At 39.0% G+C, this 17,709-nt stretch overlaps 1 pseudogene; it reads right to left on the bottom strand.

Annotated features, from left to right (window-relative positions):
- Positions 1-375: 375 nt before the first annotated feature.
- LOC118531528 (large ribosomal subunit protein eL6 pseudogene) lies at positions 376-1,214 on the bottom strand (annotated as a pseudogene).
- Positions 1,215-17,709: the final 16,495 nt, after the last annotated feature.

Below are 17,709 nucleotides of genomic sequence, written 5' to 3'. Positions count from 1 at the left end.
GAAAGCCAGTCCTCTTGCAGATAAACAATAATTAAATGTGCTGATGGAAGATCTTTCACTGAAAGCCATTTCTTGTTCTTCATGAAAATGAGACTTGGGGATCATTTGTTTAGGTTGCTAGTATTTGAACTCATCTGAGATTGACAAAGATTCCTTAACTAAACTCTACTCAGGTTCCTTTGAACTCTTTTATATAGGACCTGATCTTTTTTTTTTTTTTAATTTTAATCCCAGTATAGTTAATATACAGTGTTATATTAGATTCAGGTGTACAATATGGTAATTCAGCAACTCCATATATTACTCAGTATTTATCAAGATAACTATACTTTTTTTTAATGTATCAGTCTTTTAATTAGGTTTTTTGTAAGGAATTTAGAACACCAATTTGTGAGGGTAAACTCCATTTGTGAGAGAAAACAGAGTGGAGGTAGCCCTGAAGCCGAGGAACAGCTTTGAGTTTTGGCAGAATTTCCAAGTCCACAGCTTCCTGATCAACCTGGCGCTACTCTGTAATCTCATATTTCTCTTTGACCGTGTCAAAGATCTCACCTTCCTGGTGTCTGGGTTTACACAGCTTCTTCTTGAGATGTTTGGGGATTTTCACACTGCTAATATCAATTTTGGTGGAAGTGGCAATGACAGATTTCTAGTGTGTTCTACGCAGAGACACTCGATCGAGGGCCAGAGGTCCAGTCACAGGTAGCAAGGCACTGCTCGGTTGCTTCAGGAAAACCACCCTCTTGCCTCTGTGGTGCCCAGTGAGGATGATCAGAATGGTCTCAGGGGTGATGCTAGCTCAAAATTTTCTCACATGCTGACTGAAAGGTTGTTGCTGTGGCTCAGCAGCTTTTGAGGCACATCTTCAGTAGGATAATACCTAGGCATTTTGCGAAGTTTAAACGTACCAGCATTCTTGTCACCAGGTGGTTTTGTGACGGTATCAAGAACCTTCTCCTTCTTTTTCTTTTCAATCCTGGATTTAACTGCTGAATACGTCTTTTGTACATGGTCTTTCTTGACTACATAGCCAATCATAACCAACAGGAATATTTGCCAATTCCTCTGATTAGGACAGGATTTCAGCTACGGTAGGGCTTCCCCTTTAGCATTTTAGCTTTGAGGTAACCCTTCTTAACCTTGCCACCAGCATCAGCCTTCTTGGCTTCAGGTTTCTTCTTATTATCCAGCTTTTCAGGTTTTTCACCCACCATCTTACAAGATGGGAAATAGAACTCAAAATAACTGTACTCTTACTCCCCTTCATTTATTTCATCCATCCCCCTACCCACCTCCCCTTTGGTAACCATCAGTAGTTTGTTCTCTATAGTTAAGAGTCTGTTTTTTGGTTTTCCTGTTTTTTTTTCCTTTTGTTTGTTTTGTTTCTTAAATTCCACATATGAGTGAAATCATGTATTTGTCTTTTTCTGACTGACTTATTTCGCTTTGCATTATATTCTCTAGCTCCATCCATGTTGTTGCAAATGGCAAGATTTCATTGTTTTTTTATGGCTGAATAATATTCCAGTGTGTGTATGTGTGTGTGTGTGTGTGTGTGTGTATCACATCTTCTTTATCCATTATCCATTAATGGACACTTGGGTTCCTTCCATAATTTGGTTATTGTAAGTAATGCTGCAGTAAACATCAGGGTGCATATATCCATATGAATTAGTGTTTTTGTATTCTTTGGGTAAATACCCAGTAGTGTGATTACTGAAATATCAAGGATATTTCTATTTTTAATTTTTTGAGGAACCTTCATACTGTCTTCCACAGTGGCTGTACCAGTTTGCATTCCCACCAACAGTGCATGAGGGTTCCTTTTTCTCCACATCTTCACCAACACTTGTTGGCCACCCTGCTCCTTGGCTATAGATTCTCACTTTTTCTTGTTGTATTTAGAATGGAGCACAATCTCTCTCCCGTACTGCAAAACTCCATTGCAGTTGTCCCTATACCTATTGTGATAGCCCCTGTTACCTCTTTAGCAAGTGTTGCAAATATTTTTTTTCTTTAACAGATAAAAAATTTGATCATTAATCAGAGGCCAAATAGTTATTTTTGCTGTTTTAGATAATGGTATCGAGCCTCACAACATCCAGGTGTGACATCTAAGTCCAGATCCATTAATGGAGAGAATAACATATCAGAATAAGGAGTTTGGGCTTCATTTTGTAATAGGGACTTAATCAAGGTCTTTCTAGAAATGTTTTAGAAGGTTCTGGCACCATGTATAAAACAGAATGTGGAGGAAGGAAAAATGGAGGGAAATTTGGAGACTCCACCAGTGTTGCAGATGAAAAGTCATAAAGGCCTAAAGTAAGACAGTGGTGGTAAGAATAAAGAAGTAATGAATGTTACAGCTGTTATGAAGGCTGAATGAATATTGACTACAAGTTGGCAATAAAAGAAAAGTGAAGTGCTAGCCATGTGAAAATGTTTTCAGCCTAGGGTGTCGGGAGGATGATGTCCCATGAAAGAGGAAATATATTAAGTTCAGTAAAAAATGTAGGGTTATAGTTAAAAATGTGGGGCTGAGCTTGAGAGATAAATAAGAGCTATAAACAGATAGGTAGAAATTATCAACATCCAGGTGTTATTTGAAGTCATGAGCCTGGGTGAAACTGGCGAGGGAGAAAACATGAAAGAAGAAAAGAAACCTATGGATCAATCCTTGGGAGATAACTTGTATTTGGGCTGGTGCCATGAGACAGAGTAGCTACCACAAAGCAGAGAGATAGGGAATGGGAACAGAAGAGTCTGTAGTGAAAACTAGAAATGAGGATTTGATGCATGAAGTCTTCTGACACAATTGAGTGCCGCAGAGAGAGATTAAAGTGAGAAAAAGCACTGGATTTGATGGCTAGGAGGCCTCGGAAACCTTGGGAGAGAGATTTCAGTAGAGCCGATGAGAATGTATGTTGGATTTCAATAAATGGAGGGGAAAACATAGGGAGTTGCTAGTGTATTTTCCTTGTAAAGTTTGGAAGAGAAAGGAAGAAAGCAAGTAAGATTAAATAGCTGGTGAGGGAAGAGGTAAGGAAGGGTTGTTGTTTGAGAAGAGAGCATGAATATGTTCATGAGCTGAGGGGAAAAGTCCTATGAGAACATGTAATTAGAGAAATGAGAAGTGGGGAGATCATTCATGAGCACATCCTCACAGAAGGTGGGGCCAGGTGGCATCAAGGGCACAATTGGAGGGATTGTTCTTTTTTCCTCTGAAATACAGGGTACTAGAGAAGACTTGAGTCAGTTAGAGAAGTGTTTTTGTTTTTATGTGTGGTGATCTGAAACTTCACAATGATGTGGGATAGATGTAAAATGGGTTTTATGTATTCTAATTTTATTCTTTATAAATATTCCTTAATCCACTAAGTGTTGTTACTAGAATGAATTAATAGTGGTACCATTTAATTACATAGTTATTAGTTACGGAGTGGAAGATTTCCCTCAATTTTAATAAGTATATACATTCTTCAAAGTTCATACATCAGAAATAACAAGATTAGTGGTACAACATGAAAGTAGATCAACTTTAATCTCAATTTTTTTGAGATTTCAAGATAATAAATTTGAATCACAAGTTGTGATTATCATAGAAGCACGCTTAAATTAGGATGTTATCTTGGTTCCCTTGACCTGTCCTCATTTACTGGAACTGCCTTCACCACTGTCTCTCTGATATTTCCCTTTAAATATCTGAAAGGCCCTTCAAAGTCAGCCTGTCCTTTGATGAACTCACCATTTGTTCCCTGGGCTGGCCAGCCTTCAGGCTGTTCCCTAATGTTCCCTACTTCCTGGTATTCACCCACTTGTGTGGTCCCCTCTCACATTGTACCAGGGTTGATCTGTGTGACCAATACCATATGGCAGACGCAGTGGCATGTCACTTCTGTTATTAGGTTAGAAAATTCTGCGGCTTCTGTCTTGAAAGCTTTCTCTTGCTTATGCTTCCTCTCTTTTGGATATCTCACTGAAGGGAGGGGCAGTGGGGCCGAGTAAGCTGCTGTGTTGAGAGTAGTCCTGTGGAGAGGCTTCTGTTACAAGGTACTGAAACCTTCAGACATCAGCTAAGGAGGAACTACGACCTGCCAACAACCACATAAGTAAGCTTGGAAGTGGACTCATCAGTCACGGTAGATCCCTGAGATGATTACAGACCTGACTGGTAGCTTGGTTGTAATAGGTAGAAAACCTGTGCCAGCACCACCTAGCTAATTTGCTCCCATGTCTCTGAAACTCTGTGCTTGCTGTTTTAAGTTTCTACTTTTGGGGGTAATTTGCTAAGCAGCAATAGAGAACTAATACATCTCTGACCAGGTTCTCTTCTTGGATTCCCAGTCTCAGTCAGTGAGTTATACCTATCTTCTCCCTTCCACAAGCCAAGATCCTAAGAGTCTACCAGGATACTGCTTTTTCCTGTACTCTGCTAATCTATTATAAAGTCCTGTTAAGCACCTATTGTGTACTGGGATACAAAAATGAACAAAATAAGAAATTTCTCTTCATATAGAATTTACATCTTAGTGGGGGGATCAGACAATAAACTGAATAATAGAGTGTCTGGTGGTGGTGATAAGTGCAGGTGAAGGGAAAGAAATTGGTGGTGGTGGGGAAGCTAGTTTATGGAAGAGAGTCAGAGAAGGCAACTCTGGTAAAGTCCTCTGAAGAAAGTGTCTATGTGGATGCCATCCAGAAGAGTGGTCTGGACAGTGGGGCATCATGAGTACAAAGGTCCTGAGAAAAGACTGTGCTTGATATGTTGGAGGAGCAGCAAGGAGACTGTTGTGGCTGGATCAGAGAGGGTAAAGGAGTGTGGTAGGTATGGAAGGATATTGGAGAGGTAGGGGTGACCTTGCAGGTGCATGGAAATGATTTTGGATCTTACTGTACATTACTTGGAAAGCCATTGAAATGGTTTGAGTACAGGAGTGACAAGATCAGAATTCGGTTTCAACAGGATCACTATGGCTGTGCTGTTGAGAACAGATTTGTTGGGAGAGCTGGGAGTCGGAGGGAGAACAACAGAAAATGATGGTGGTATAGATTTGAGTGGTGGAGTTGGAGGTGGTCTGACATGGTCAAATTTTAGATTTATTTTGCAGGTTGCTCTGACAGTGAGCTGATGGATTGGATGTGAGTGTAAGAGAAAGTGAGGAACCACAGGTGTTGTCAGATGACATTGAGATGCTCTGGTGGACCTGAGGGAAGGGTTGTGTCAGTCTGCGTTGGTCCTCCCAATTCTTATGTACCTAGCCTATCACCCCTCCCCACAACCTCCCATTTCATGCCTCAAGTAATACCTCAGAACTCCTGAGTGTATTCTTCACAATCCCCTCAAAGACAACTGCTCTGGTAAGAGTGGCTGGCAACTCTGATAATAACTGATCTTTGAGGTGATGTTAAACCTACTCCTTTCCCAAGTTATATTAGACATTATATTCTTTCTAATATACTATAAAATGAATTTTAATCTATAAATAATGAGATTTATGGCAGCTTATAGATATTCAGCATTTTTCATCGATTATTTCTTGACTTCTTACAGCAATCTATGAAGTAGGAACTGTTATTATGACAACTGTATGGTCAAGAAGATGGAGGGTTTGAAAAGTTAGCTTGTCCATGTCCACGCAGCTATTAAGTAGTGGGGGACAGAAATGACATGTAATTCCATCTGATTCCAAGCCCCTGTCCTGCAGAACTACGTTCAAAAGCTACTTTGCCTCTTTAAAGGAGCATGTCTTTAACACACTTTGTCATACTGATAGCAAGATTATGTCTGTCTCACTTTCAAATAATTTTACTAAAGTTACACATTTGAAGGATCAAATACTTATTAGTTGACAAGTATTAGCGATGATGTGCTAACAGAGCCCCAGACAGATGACATCATTGCTCCCTATACAATAAATGACTTCAACATCTGTAGTGACGGACTAATGACTAATTACAACTGACTGATAAAAATTGCTCTGTCTAAGCGTTTGTTCCCAAAGAGTCTAATTTGCCTGGAGAACTGGTGTGGGACTTGTCACAGATGCCAGTACTGAAATAACTGCCCCATTTGTGAGTCACCAACATCGAGAATCCAGACTAATAGGTTAGTGTGACATTTTCAATTTGCCACTCATTCTCTAAATTGTTATGTTGTCTTAAGCTCAGGCTGGCATAATTTACAGTAGGAACTATCAGAACTCAGTCACACAGGTATTTTTATAGAGAAAGTGAAGTTCAGGGGTCAAAATAAGAGAAATGCTTGTGCCTTTTTATATTTCTTAGATGTTTGATTTTCTCAACTATTTTAAAATTCACTACAGATGCTATTACATTATCGAAATAATGATAGTAATGCCAGTAATTCAATAGTCCATTTGCCTTCTTATATCATTATAAATGATAAAAGCATCATTATAAAATGATGTTTAACAAGTACTTTAAGCTCCTTGGAAGAAAATCACACCTCTATGATGATGATGATTGCTACTATTTTTGGCCACTCTTCTTCCATTTTAGGACATTAAAAAAATGTCTGGGAAAGGGGACATGTCTATTACTATTTCTTATATAATATCTGCAAGAAATGTTACTTTTTAAGATATACTGACAACATTTAAAATCATTTTTTCTTTTTTAATTTTTATTTTTCTAAATTTTAATCCATTTAATTAACATATAATATATTCTTGGTTTCAGAGGTATAGGTCTGTGTTTCATCAGTCTTATATAATACTCAGTTGAAATCATTTTCTATTTCTAAAGAAATTAGAGACTTGCAGTGATGTGACTACCGTCACCTTCTTTCTTCAGCAAACTGGTTGTTCTGTGTAAATTCTCATATTTTTCCAATGTACTGAAGTGTCAGATCCAGACATAAGATACTTTTAAATAATCAACTTGGATATAATGAATTCTAATATTCTTTCTTTCCTTTTTTAAAAAAAAATTTATTTAAATTTTGTTCGTTGGGGCACCTAGGTGGCTCAGTTGGTTGGGCGCCTGCCTTCAACTCGGGTCATGATCCCGGGGTCCTGGGATCCAGCCCCACATCAGGCTCCCTGCTCAGAGGAGAGCCTGCTTCTCCCTTTCCCTCTGCTGCTACCCCAACTTGTGCTCTCTCTCTGTCATATAAATAAATCTAAAAAAGTTTTGTTAGTTAACATACAGTACAATATTCATTTCAGGAGTAGAATTCAGTGATTCATCAGCTACATACAACACCCAGTGCTCATCACAAGTGCCCTCCTTAATACCCATCGCCTATCTAGCCCATCCCCCACCCACCTCCCTCCTGCAACCCTGTTTTTCTCTATCATTAAGTGTCACTTACGGCTTGTTTCCCTCTCTCCTTTTTTTTCTTTTCCCCCTTCTCATATGTTCATCTGTTTTCTTTCTTAAATTCCACGTATGAGTGAGATCAAATGGTGTTATTCTTATTCTGGGTTCAAGTGCTTGTTCCCCCACAAAGTAAAGATGGCTATCTAGGCACAAAAATGGCTTACGGGGCCATACCTCAATGTTTGAGACTTTCCTTCCTTTGATTTCTCTCCTTTCAGTTGACAGAAATGGGAAGATTCCATTTAGTTGGGCCTGGGTTATTTTCCATTACACTTTTCTCAAAGATGTTTTCTTGCTGAACCTCTTTCCTAGAATGAGGTTTGAGCAGTGTTTTTTTTTTTGTTTTTTTTTTTAAGATTTTATTTATTTGACAGAGAGAGACAGCGAGAGAGGGAACACAAGCAGGGGGAGTGGGAGAGGGAAAAGCAGGGGGAGTGGGAGAGGGAGAAGCAGGCTTCCCGCTGAGCAGGGAGCCCGATGCAGGGCTCGATCCCAGGACCCGGGGATCATGACCTGAGCTGAAGCCAGACAACGAATGAGCCACGCAGGCGCCCCCTTGACCAGTGGTTTTAAGGCTTTCATCCTTTTCATAAGTTCCTAAAGAAACTGAAATATAGATCCTACCTCTACACCTTTCCTTTCCCTTGCATTATCCAAAGAGGCAATGACCTGGAAGGGATGAGTGTTGAGTTGTACTAGGAGAAGATTTAAATGGAAGGAGGGTAAAGAATAAAAGATGCAAAATATGAGGACTTTTCATGTATTCTTTTTTATTACACTTATGTTATAAAATTAAGATTTGGAAGACAAGATTCTTTCTAACTCAAAAAATGACTCCAAAGTCCCAATGGAGTGTCTTTTGTTGTATACATCTATATAGCTCACACTTACATAATGTTTACTATGTGCCAGGTACCTTCTCTTTGTGTTACATTATTGTAGTCCCCAACCAACGTTATGAGGTAGATACTATTGTTATCCCTGGGGCAGGAAACTGAGGCCAGGACTGGGTGTATGGGCCTGCAACCTATGTAATTGCATAGAGGGACCCTGTACTTGGTTTAATGCTATATTGTCACTGTCTTGAAATTCTTAATAATTTTTGAACAAGAAACACTGCATTTTCATTTTGCCCAGACATAGGAAACAGATGGGCAAAAGCAGAACAGAGGGAAGCAGTGTAAGAACTTACTGTGAGGGACACGTGGGTGGCTCAGTCGGTTAAGCGTCTGCCTTTGGCTCAGGTCATGATCCCAGGGTCCTGGGATCAAGTCCTGCTTTGGGCTCCTTGCTCAGTGAGGAGCCTGCTTCTCTCTCTTCCTCTGCCTGCCACTCTGCCTACTTGTGCTCTCTCTCTGTCAAATAAATAAATAAAATTAAAAAAAAAAATTACTGTGAAATCATGCCGTGTTATGTGGGTGTGGCAAGAGAGGGTCTGGAAGAATACGCAGTGTAGGGTTTGGATTTTATGTTGTAGGTGATGATGAGGCCAGCAGGATTTCAGTTATGAAAATATAGATGTGCTAGTAGACTGCAAACATTTCTTATACTAACATACTATATGTTATAGATCCACAGTGAACTTCTGATAAACATTTGTTAGTGACCGTTTTATTGAACTCAGGAATAATAGGAAAAGCATATGAGCAAAAAGCAGTTATTGCTGCATCCTGAAAGGGAATAGTTCATCTTTTAAATGTGAAGCACATAGAGCCATAACACTTAAGGTCTTTTTTGGGGGGGGATGGGGGTGTGGGAATTGTTTCTTTTGCACATTAGTTTGTTAGAATAAAGACCAGAAAAAAAAATGGTTACCAAGTAAAATATAATGGAAAGGTATTGGAAATAAAATTATTCTCCCATGGGATCATGTTTACTTGATTTCAGAGAATTTAATAGTGTGTTCTTCATGGATTGAGACAAACATGCTTTTCCTAGGTGATTGCTATGTCTTTATATATTCTTTGCTGGTGTCTGGAACTCCCAAATTCACACCCTGATCTAGAGTGCACTTCTGAGTTGGAGATTCAAATATAAAACATCTCCACTAGGATGGCTCTCAGACAATCCTGGTGAACGAGTGCAAAACTGAGTCCTTGACCTTCCTTTCCTGAAACTTCTTCCTTCCAATTTACCTACTTTGGGACATGACAGCTTCTGTCACCCTTGCAGTTGCTCATACCAGTGAGTCATCCTTGTCACTCACTTCCTCACTCTCTACATTCAATTCATTACCAAATCTTTTGACTCTGTGCTTCATATCATCTATATTTCTTATTTCTCTTACTGTCACTCCCAACTAAGCTGCCATCATTTCTCACCTTGACCATTGCACTGTCTTCTCTAAAGGTCTCCCTGCCCCTTTTCTTGCCCCCTCCAATTCTCCACATTGCCACCAGTGATCTTAATTAAGACAAAACTTGGCTCATGTCTGATTAAAACTGTCCAGTGATTTCCCAGTCTGATGAGATCAAAACCCAAATTCCTGCAGAAGGTTGAAGGAATCTGTCCCCAGCCGGTCATCAACCTTATCTCATGTCTTCTGAGCTCACCAAGACAGCAGCTGCACTTCCTTCCCTTGTTACAGCTCCAGGAATGTGCTAGGCTTGGTCCTGCCTTGGGCCTGGGTACAGGCTGAGGTCTTTCCCTGAAAGCATTTCTGTAAAGATCATATAATTCCTATTCATTGTTCAGAACTCAGAAGATACCACTTCTTTAGGGAAGTTCTCTTTCAATAACTTCAATCTGAAATAGACCTCCTCATTATCTTCTAAGTGTTCTATGAGTTTCCATTATTGTTCATTTGTTTAATGTCTTCTTCTCTGATAGATGATAAGCTTCATGAGGGTCAAGCCATGTCTTCTGTTCATCTCTATCCTTTGGGCCTAGCACAATGCCTGATGCATATAGAAGTCTTCAGTAAATATTTAATAAATGAAATAAACATGGCCTTAATGTTGCCACTTTGCATACTTCGTGTATTTTGTACCTTGAAGTTTGTTTTTGGTGGACTCTCTTAAACATCTTCACCTTCCTTAAATGCTTTGTTTTTTTTCTTGCTCCTATCCTGGTACTACCCCCGCAATATTCCAAACTTAGTACTGCTATTCATCTCTGATGAACTGTTCCCAGCTCAGGACCTGAGGTAGCGTTTCTACCAAAGTGCCACCCACTGACAGTATGAGGGTGGGAGGTGAAGGGTGTGTGGGTGGGTGTATGTGGAGTTCTGGGAACATGCCCCAGGTGCCTCCCACAAACATGGGATTTCTTTGCATCTCTTATCTTAAAGAAATTTTGCATCCTGTTTGTTTTTACTGTAAAAAGTGCTTGGGGTCACTTCTGCAGCTTGTACATATTCCCCAGAAGCTCTGATTGAGACATTTTTAGGCGTTTTTAGCTTGGCTCAGTTTTCTAAACAGTTTCTTTCCCACTCATAGCAGAGACCTCCTGAGCACTCTAAAAGGTACTCAAGTCCTGCCCCTACCTTTCTGATTTTCTTGTTTTGATTTGCTTGCCTTGTTTCTTTTATCCCTCCACCCTAATTCTGCTTCCAGTAATTGTTGATGGACTGCTATTTGCATTTTGGGTGGAAAAGTTCTTTATTGTGCTGGGCTGTCCTGTAATTGTCCTCCCTACCTCTCCCCTTAGTGCAGAGAGGTTAGAATCCCTGGCCTCCACCTACTACCTGCCAAATGCACACACAGTCATTGTATCAAAGCCAACTTCCCACCATATTTTCAAACACCCATTAGTATTGTTGTTTCTCTTCCATTTGAGAACCACTTCTCAGACTGTTGACACCTTTTACAAAATCCAGAACCTTGATAATACGTTTAGAGGTTAACAACTATTTTATTCATTCAAAACTCAGGCAACCATTGATTAAATGCCTGCTGTGTGTCAGGCACAGTTCTAGTCAATGGAAATATAGCCAAGAATAGACTCACCATCTGAGGATTATTGTGTGGTTCTTTCTACCTACCAACTCACTTATTTTTTGTTTGTTTTTGAACAAGTTTGTTCTCTAATGTATTGTTGAATAGTCTTCACTTTGTGTTCTGATGATTTCTAATTTGAATGTTATAAGGACATTGACATTTAGGATAGATAAAAACATTGACCAAAATAAAAAAAAATAATTTTAAAAACCACAAAATATGAGTGATTGGTCCCTACTTGGCAAAACATTAGCAGAATGTTATTATTTTAAGCATGCTGTACATTAAAAAAAAGATTTTAGTGCAGAATAAAGTAATTTTATAAGAGTTCCTGCTGTAATTATCCTTCTTTTTGACATAAGTAGTTTGGTTTGGCAGCAGTGATTTTATTTGCTTTATGTAATTATTTAGTTTCTCTGGGTTTACTTACATTGTTGTGTCATTCTAACATATTTATGTATTTATTCATGTATAGTTGCACCATATTTAAAGAAGTTGCTGAATGCTATTAGAAGCAGCAGAGAGAGAGCCCCCAAATCTATGAAGTGAAGTGGCCTGGTAAGACAGGGAAAGGAGGGGTGCTGGGCCGGTGTGGTACTACTCTGTTGGAGAACAGGGGGCATACATGTTTCCAAATAAAGTGATATGACCTATGAAAAATGGGTATCAACCCGAAGTAATAAAATCAGGTACCCTCTTTTCTCCTACCTGTTAACATTGCTTGCAGATTTCAGAATCTGTGGTTACTAGAAGATCAATGGGAATACTTTTATATCACTTTCTGTGTGTCAGCCACCATTATAAACACTTTATGTACATTACTTTAATTTTCACAATAAACTTGTAAAGTAGGGTTATCATCACCACCACTACCACCATCATCATTGTCATCATCCTTATTTTCCACATGAGGGTACTGAGGCACTGGGAGATTAAGTGACTCCAAACCGAGAGACGGTGGCTCTAAGGTTTGGGTGTTTAACTCCTACACTGTACCACCTCTGGTGGGGCGAACAATGTTATGAGTTAAGTAACATAACACTCTCTTTACTGATAAACTATGTATTAGACGCTTAATATCAGGATGGGTAAAACTATGTGATTTGCCATTTTTTACACTGGAATTTGATCTTTTTAAAAATTTAATTTTAATTAACTTATTTTAATTAAAAAAAAAAGATTTATTTAGGGCACCTGGGTGGCTCAGTTGGTTAAGCAACTGCCTTCAGCTCAGGTCATGATCCTGGAATCCCAGGATTGGGTCCCGCATCAGGCTCCTTGCTCAGCGGGGAGTCTGCTTCTCCCTCTGACCCTCCCCCCTCTTGTGCTGTCTGTTTCTCTCTCTCATTTCTCTCTCTCTCAAGAGCGTGCACATGCACACATGAGTAGGGGGAGAGGCAGAGGGAGAAGGAGAGAAGCAGACTCCCTGAGGAGCACAGAGCCCAACTGGGCTTGATCTCAGGACCCAATCATGAGCCTATCTGAAGTCAAGAGTCAGATGCTTAAGCGACTGAGCCACCCAGGCGCCCCTAACTTATTTTAACTCCTTTTTTGCGTAAAAGAGACAGTTCTTCAGTTTTGTTACAACTAAACATTTTACTCTTTTTAACCAAAGCCTTACTTTGTAGAAAACATTTTTGTACAATAATATAATAAGCAGTTATATTTTATTTCTCTTAATTTTACTTTCCCAAAAAGATGTAGTTGAAGTAAGAGCACAATTAGTTTCAAAGGGAAATTATTAAATTCAGAACAGGTCAAATATCAGCTATCATCTGTATGAAGACTGCTCAGATGTAAATACCTGAACGTTTGCTTCTTTTTTCTTCTCCTCTACTTTGTCTCATTTTGTTTTCTACTTTCAAATTTTAGAGGATGTTTTACATGTCTTTTTTTCTTTGTAGCTTCACTTACTCTTAGCTAAATTGGCAATTATCTCCAGGGATAAAACCGCAGAAACCATGATAAAGATATGACCGAATGGCCCCTAATTGACTTGCCCAATCCAATAAAGTGTTTTCTTCTGAGACAATTAGAAGGTCAGGATGGAATACTCTGGAATACAATAAATACATGAGCTGCTCTTAACTAATTTATATACTCACTATTTGCTGAACACAAAACCTCAGTTGTTAGACTTTAACTGTTGTTTTTGTTAATCCAAAAGCAGATGCTTCACCTTTCACTCGTTCATTTCTGCCCTTTAATTTCTAAGTTTATTTTCTCATCTGGCCACCATTGCCATTCTTACGGCTATTTACATAGATAAGATGGAAAAAATATAGGAAAACTATATATCCATTCTTCAGAAAGTATTCTCTTTTGCTAGTTACCTAAAAGCACAAAGTAATGTATCCCTTTGGCTTGATATTTTTGAAAACTAAAAATAAAGTTAGAATACTCTGGTGTGTGTAACATCCAAATCTTTCCTATTAATTCAACATTCACATTGGTAAAGAGGACTAAATAATTTTTTCAAGCTACCACTCCAAGTATCCAGGGACATGAAAGATTCATGGAGATAGTTCAAATAATTTCAGCAACTAAGTGACACTGAAATGTGAATTGTACAAATGTTCAGTCAATGTAGTCAGAATAAATGAAACCTTGTAGAAGTGTGAAAAATACCAGTTGTCTGCTTATCTGCTAAAAATTAGTTGCCTTTGATAGTGGACACTTGTGGGGCCCCCTCTTCTTTGAGAACTGTCCCTCTCTGTTTCTAGCTGTGTTTACATTTCGTGCTGTAACCATCACCACTATCCATCTCCAGAACAGTTTCCTCAACTGAAACTGCACTCATTAAATGGTAACTCCCACTCCCCCACTGCCCAGCCCCTGGCAACCACTACTTTGCTTTCTGTTTCTATGAATTTAACTACTCTAGATACCACATATAAGTGGAGTCATGCAGTATTTGTCTTTCTGTGGCCGGCTTATGTCACTTAGCATAAAGTCTTCACAGTTCATCCATGTTGTAGCATGTGTCAGAATTTTATTCCTTTTTAAGTCTGCATAAATATTCCATTATGTGTATATATCATATTTTGTTTATTCATCTATTGATGAACATTTGGGTTGTTTCTGCCTTTTGGCTATTGCTATGAGCATGATCGTCCCTGCTTTCAATTCTTTTGCATATATATTCTAATTCCACAAGTGGAATTGCTAGATCATATGGTAATTTTCTTTAATTTTTTAAGGAACTGACCCTGTTTTCCACAGCAGCTGCACAGTTTTATATTCCCACCAGCAGTGCACAAAGGCTCCCATTTCTTCACATGCTCAGCAACACTGGTTATTTTCTCTTTTTTTCTCTATTTCTTCCTTTCTTCCTTTATAGTAGCCATCATCCTAATGGATGTGAAGTGGCATCTCTCTATGGGTTTGATTTTCATTTTTTTTTAAATATTTTATTTATTTATTTGACAGAGAGAGAGAAAGAGCACAAGCAGGGGAAGTGGCAGGCAGAGGGAGAGGGAGAAGCAGGCCTCCTGCTGAGCAGGGAGCCCGATGCAGGGCTTGATCCCAGGACCCTGGGATCATGACTTGAGCTGAAGGCAGCTGCTTAACTGACTGAGCCACCCAGGCGCCCCTGATTTCCATTTCTATAATGATTAGTGATGTTGAGCATCTTTGCATGTGGTTATTGGCTTTCACTAGCAGAATTTTTAAGGAACTCTAATAATCAGAACTTTGCTCATTTTGACCTTTCCAAGCTCAGTATGCTCAACTCCTTCTTGTATTTCCTAAGAATCTTCAGTATCCTCCCGCTCCCCTTTTTGCTTAAACTAGTTCAGCTTGATTTCTGTTACTTGTAACCAAAATTTCTGATTCAGCTTTCCTAGGGAACTCTACATTTCTCCTTGCCTCCACCCGTGTTACTTACAAATCGCTGTAGCACTTGATTTACCCACTATTTTTGTGAAACATTTCAGCTACATTCTTACCATTTCTGCTTATTTTTGGTAGAGAAAATTATTAGCGATGGCAAAGAAAAAATCCTAAAAATGTTGTTTTTTACTTTAGTTAATAAATACAGGAGTAGCCCTTTTCCATGGGAGTCTCCTGGAGACATGTTTAGTATTGCCTCTTTAACTTGTGTTCTCTCTATGGAGGGATGTCAGGGCAATAGTAGTCTATGCTGTAGCAGCCAATCAGTCCACCTCATAAGGCAGAGGAACAGCAACCTGGAGTGGGGGTGGGGGCTTGCACCGGTAGGGTGGGAAGGTGGTGGACTGTGGGGGAGGAGGTAGACTTTGCTTGGGTCTCCACATCTCTAGTAATGTCAATCCCTGGCCTTCCTGTTTTAGTATCTCATAAGGTAGAATGAGAATTAAATGATATAATCTATGTACAGCACTTCATCCAGTGCTTGGCATTTAATAAGAGGTTAGTAAAGGTTAGCAATCTCCGTCCAAATAAAAGATATTTTAATATCAAAATTTTAAAATTCCCTTTGTTCTAGGGTGACTTTCTCCTGGCTGGGATTTAGAAAGGATGACATATAGACATTTTATTTCTTTTTAAATTAATGTCTTGCATTTAATGTAACAAGATGGTTTTCTAATTGTACAGTAATTAAACTTAAACAAATGTTACAATGAGAAAGGGGCATTGACTGTGTCATCATTTAAATGTGGAATGCACAGCAAAGGAAACAGTCAACAAAACAAGGAGGCAACCCACAGAATGGGAGAAGACATTTGCAAATGACACTACACATAAAGGGCTGGTATCCAAGATCTATAAAGAACTTCTCAAACTCAACACCCAAAAAACAAATAATCAAGTCAAAAAATGGGCAGAAGATATGAAAAGACACTTCTCTGAAGAAGACATACAAATGGCTAACAGACACATGAAAAAATGTTCATCATCATTAGCCATCAGGGAAATCCAAATCAAAACCACATTGAGATACCACCTTACACCACTTAGAATGGCAAAAATGGACAGGGAAAGAAACAACAAATGTTTGGAGAGGTTGTGGAGAAAGGGGAACCCTCTTACACTATTGGTGGGAATGCAAGTTGGTATAGCCACTTTGGAAAACAGTGTGGAGGTGCCTCAAAAATTTAAAAATAGAGCTACCCTATGACACAGCAATTGCACTCCTGGGTATTTACCCCAAAGACACAGATGTAGTGAAAAGAAGGGCCATAGGCACCCCAATGTTCATAGCAGCAATGTCCGCAATAGCCAAACTGTGGAAAGAGCCGAGATGCCCTTCAACAGATGAATGGATAAAGAAGATGTGGTCCATATATATAATGGAGTATTACTCAGCCATCAGAAAGGATGAATACCCAACTTTTACATCAGCATGGATGGGACTGGAGGAGATTATGCTAAGGGAAATAAGTCAAGCAGAGAAAGTGAATTATCATATGGTTTCACTTATTTGTGGAACATAAGGAATAGCATGGAGGACATTAGGAGAAGGAAGGGAAAAATGGTGGGGGGAATTGGAGGGAGAGATGAACCACGAGAGACTATGGACTCTGAGAAACAAAGAGGGTTTTAGAGGGGAGGGGGGAGGGGGGATTGGTTAGCCCGGTGATGGGTATTAAGGAGGGCACGTACCGCATGGAGCACTGGGTGTTATACGAAAACAATGGATCGTGGATCACCTCATCAAAAACCAATGATGTATTGTATGGTGACTAACATAACATAATAAAATTAAAAAAAAATAAGTGTGGAATGAGGGTAAGATCAGTGCCTTGATTTTTCCGTAATCATCATAAGGGTCACATAAAATGACATTTTCTATAGTGGGGGCTACATCTTCATTCTACCGTCAGGACTTCTGAAGTAATGAAGAAGAAAAAAAGTTATAGTGTATTTCACTGACAGCTTAGAAGATTTGAATTAATATTCTTTAAGGATCTATAGAGTTTTACCAAATAATAGTTCAGTTCAAGTTAAAATGAAATTGCAGTAATATTTTTCCTCTGAGAAAGAACTCCTTTGTCTGATCTGTCACTGTATCATCATTTATTCCTGTGTTATTAGAACGATCATTCAATCATATTTTCTTCTTTTAGGGTTAGTTATAAGCATAAAGACTTGCCATCAGTTCTCCCCAATGCCATGACTGTATCCTAGAATGTATCATCAGGATTCTGACAAAGCATGATCTTAGATCTGCATCTATCTTTTCTATTCTGTTTTTGGAAGGAAAGTGAGTCAAAGTGAATATATAATTTATCAGTAGTAAGAAATTGCCACACTTGGCCATTTTTTAGACTTGTGTCTTCTTTTCTTAAGGAATTTTACACTGTGTTCCACCAGAACCACCAGTATAGATCTGGAAAAACTGTGACTCACCCTCAGTCAATGGAAATCACAGAACTCAGCCCTAATATTGTGCAGTATTTACACTCTGTCAGACATGATGATAGTTTCTGTTTATATTATTCGGTTTCTT

Source organism: Halichoerus grypus, chromosome 9, assembly GCF_964656455.1.
Source record: "Halichoerus grypus chromosome 9, mHalGry1.hap1.1, whole genome shotgun sequence".
Classification (NCBI taxonomy): Eukaryota; Metazoa; Chordata; class Mammalia; order Carnivora; family Phocidae; genus Halichoerus; species Halichoerus grypus.
Note: the sequence above shows the minus strand (reverse complement) of the source record. Positions and strands in the feature narration are given on the sequence as shown.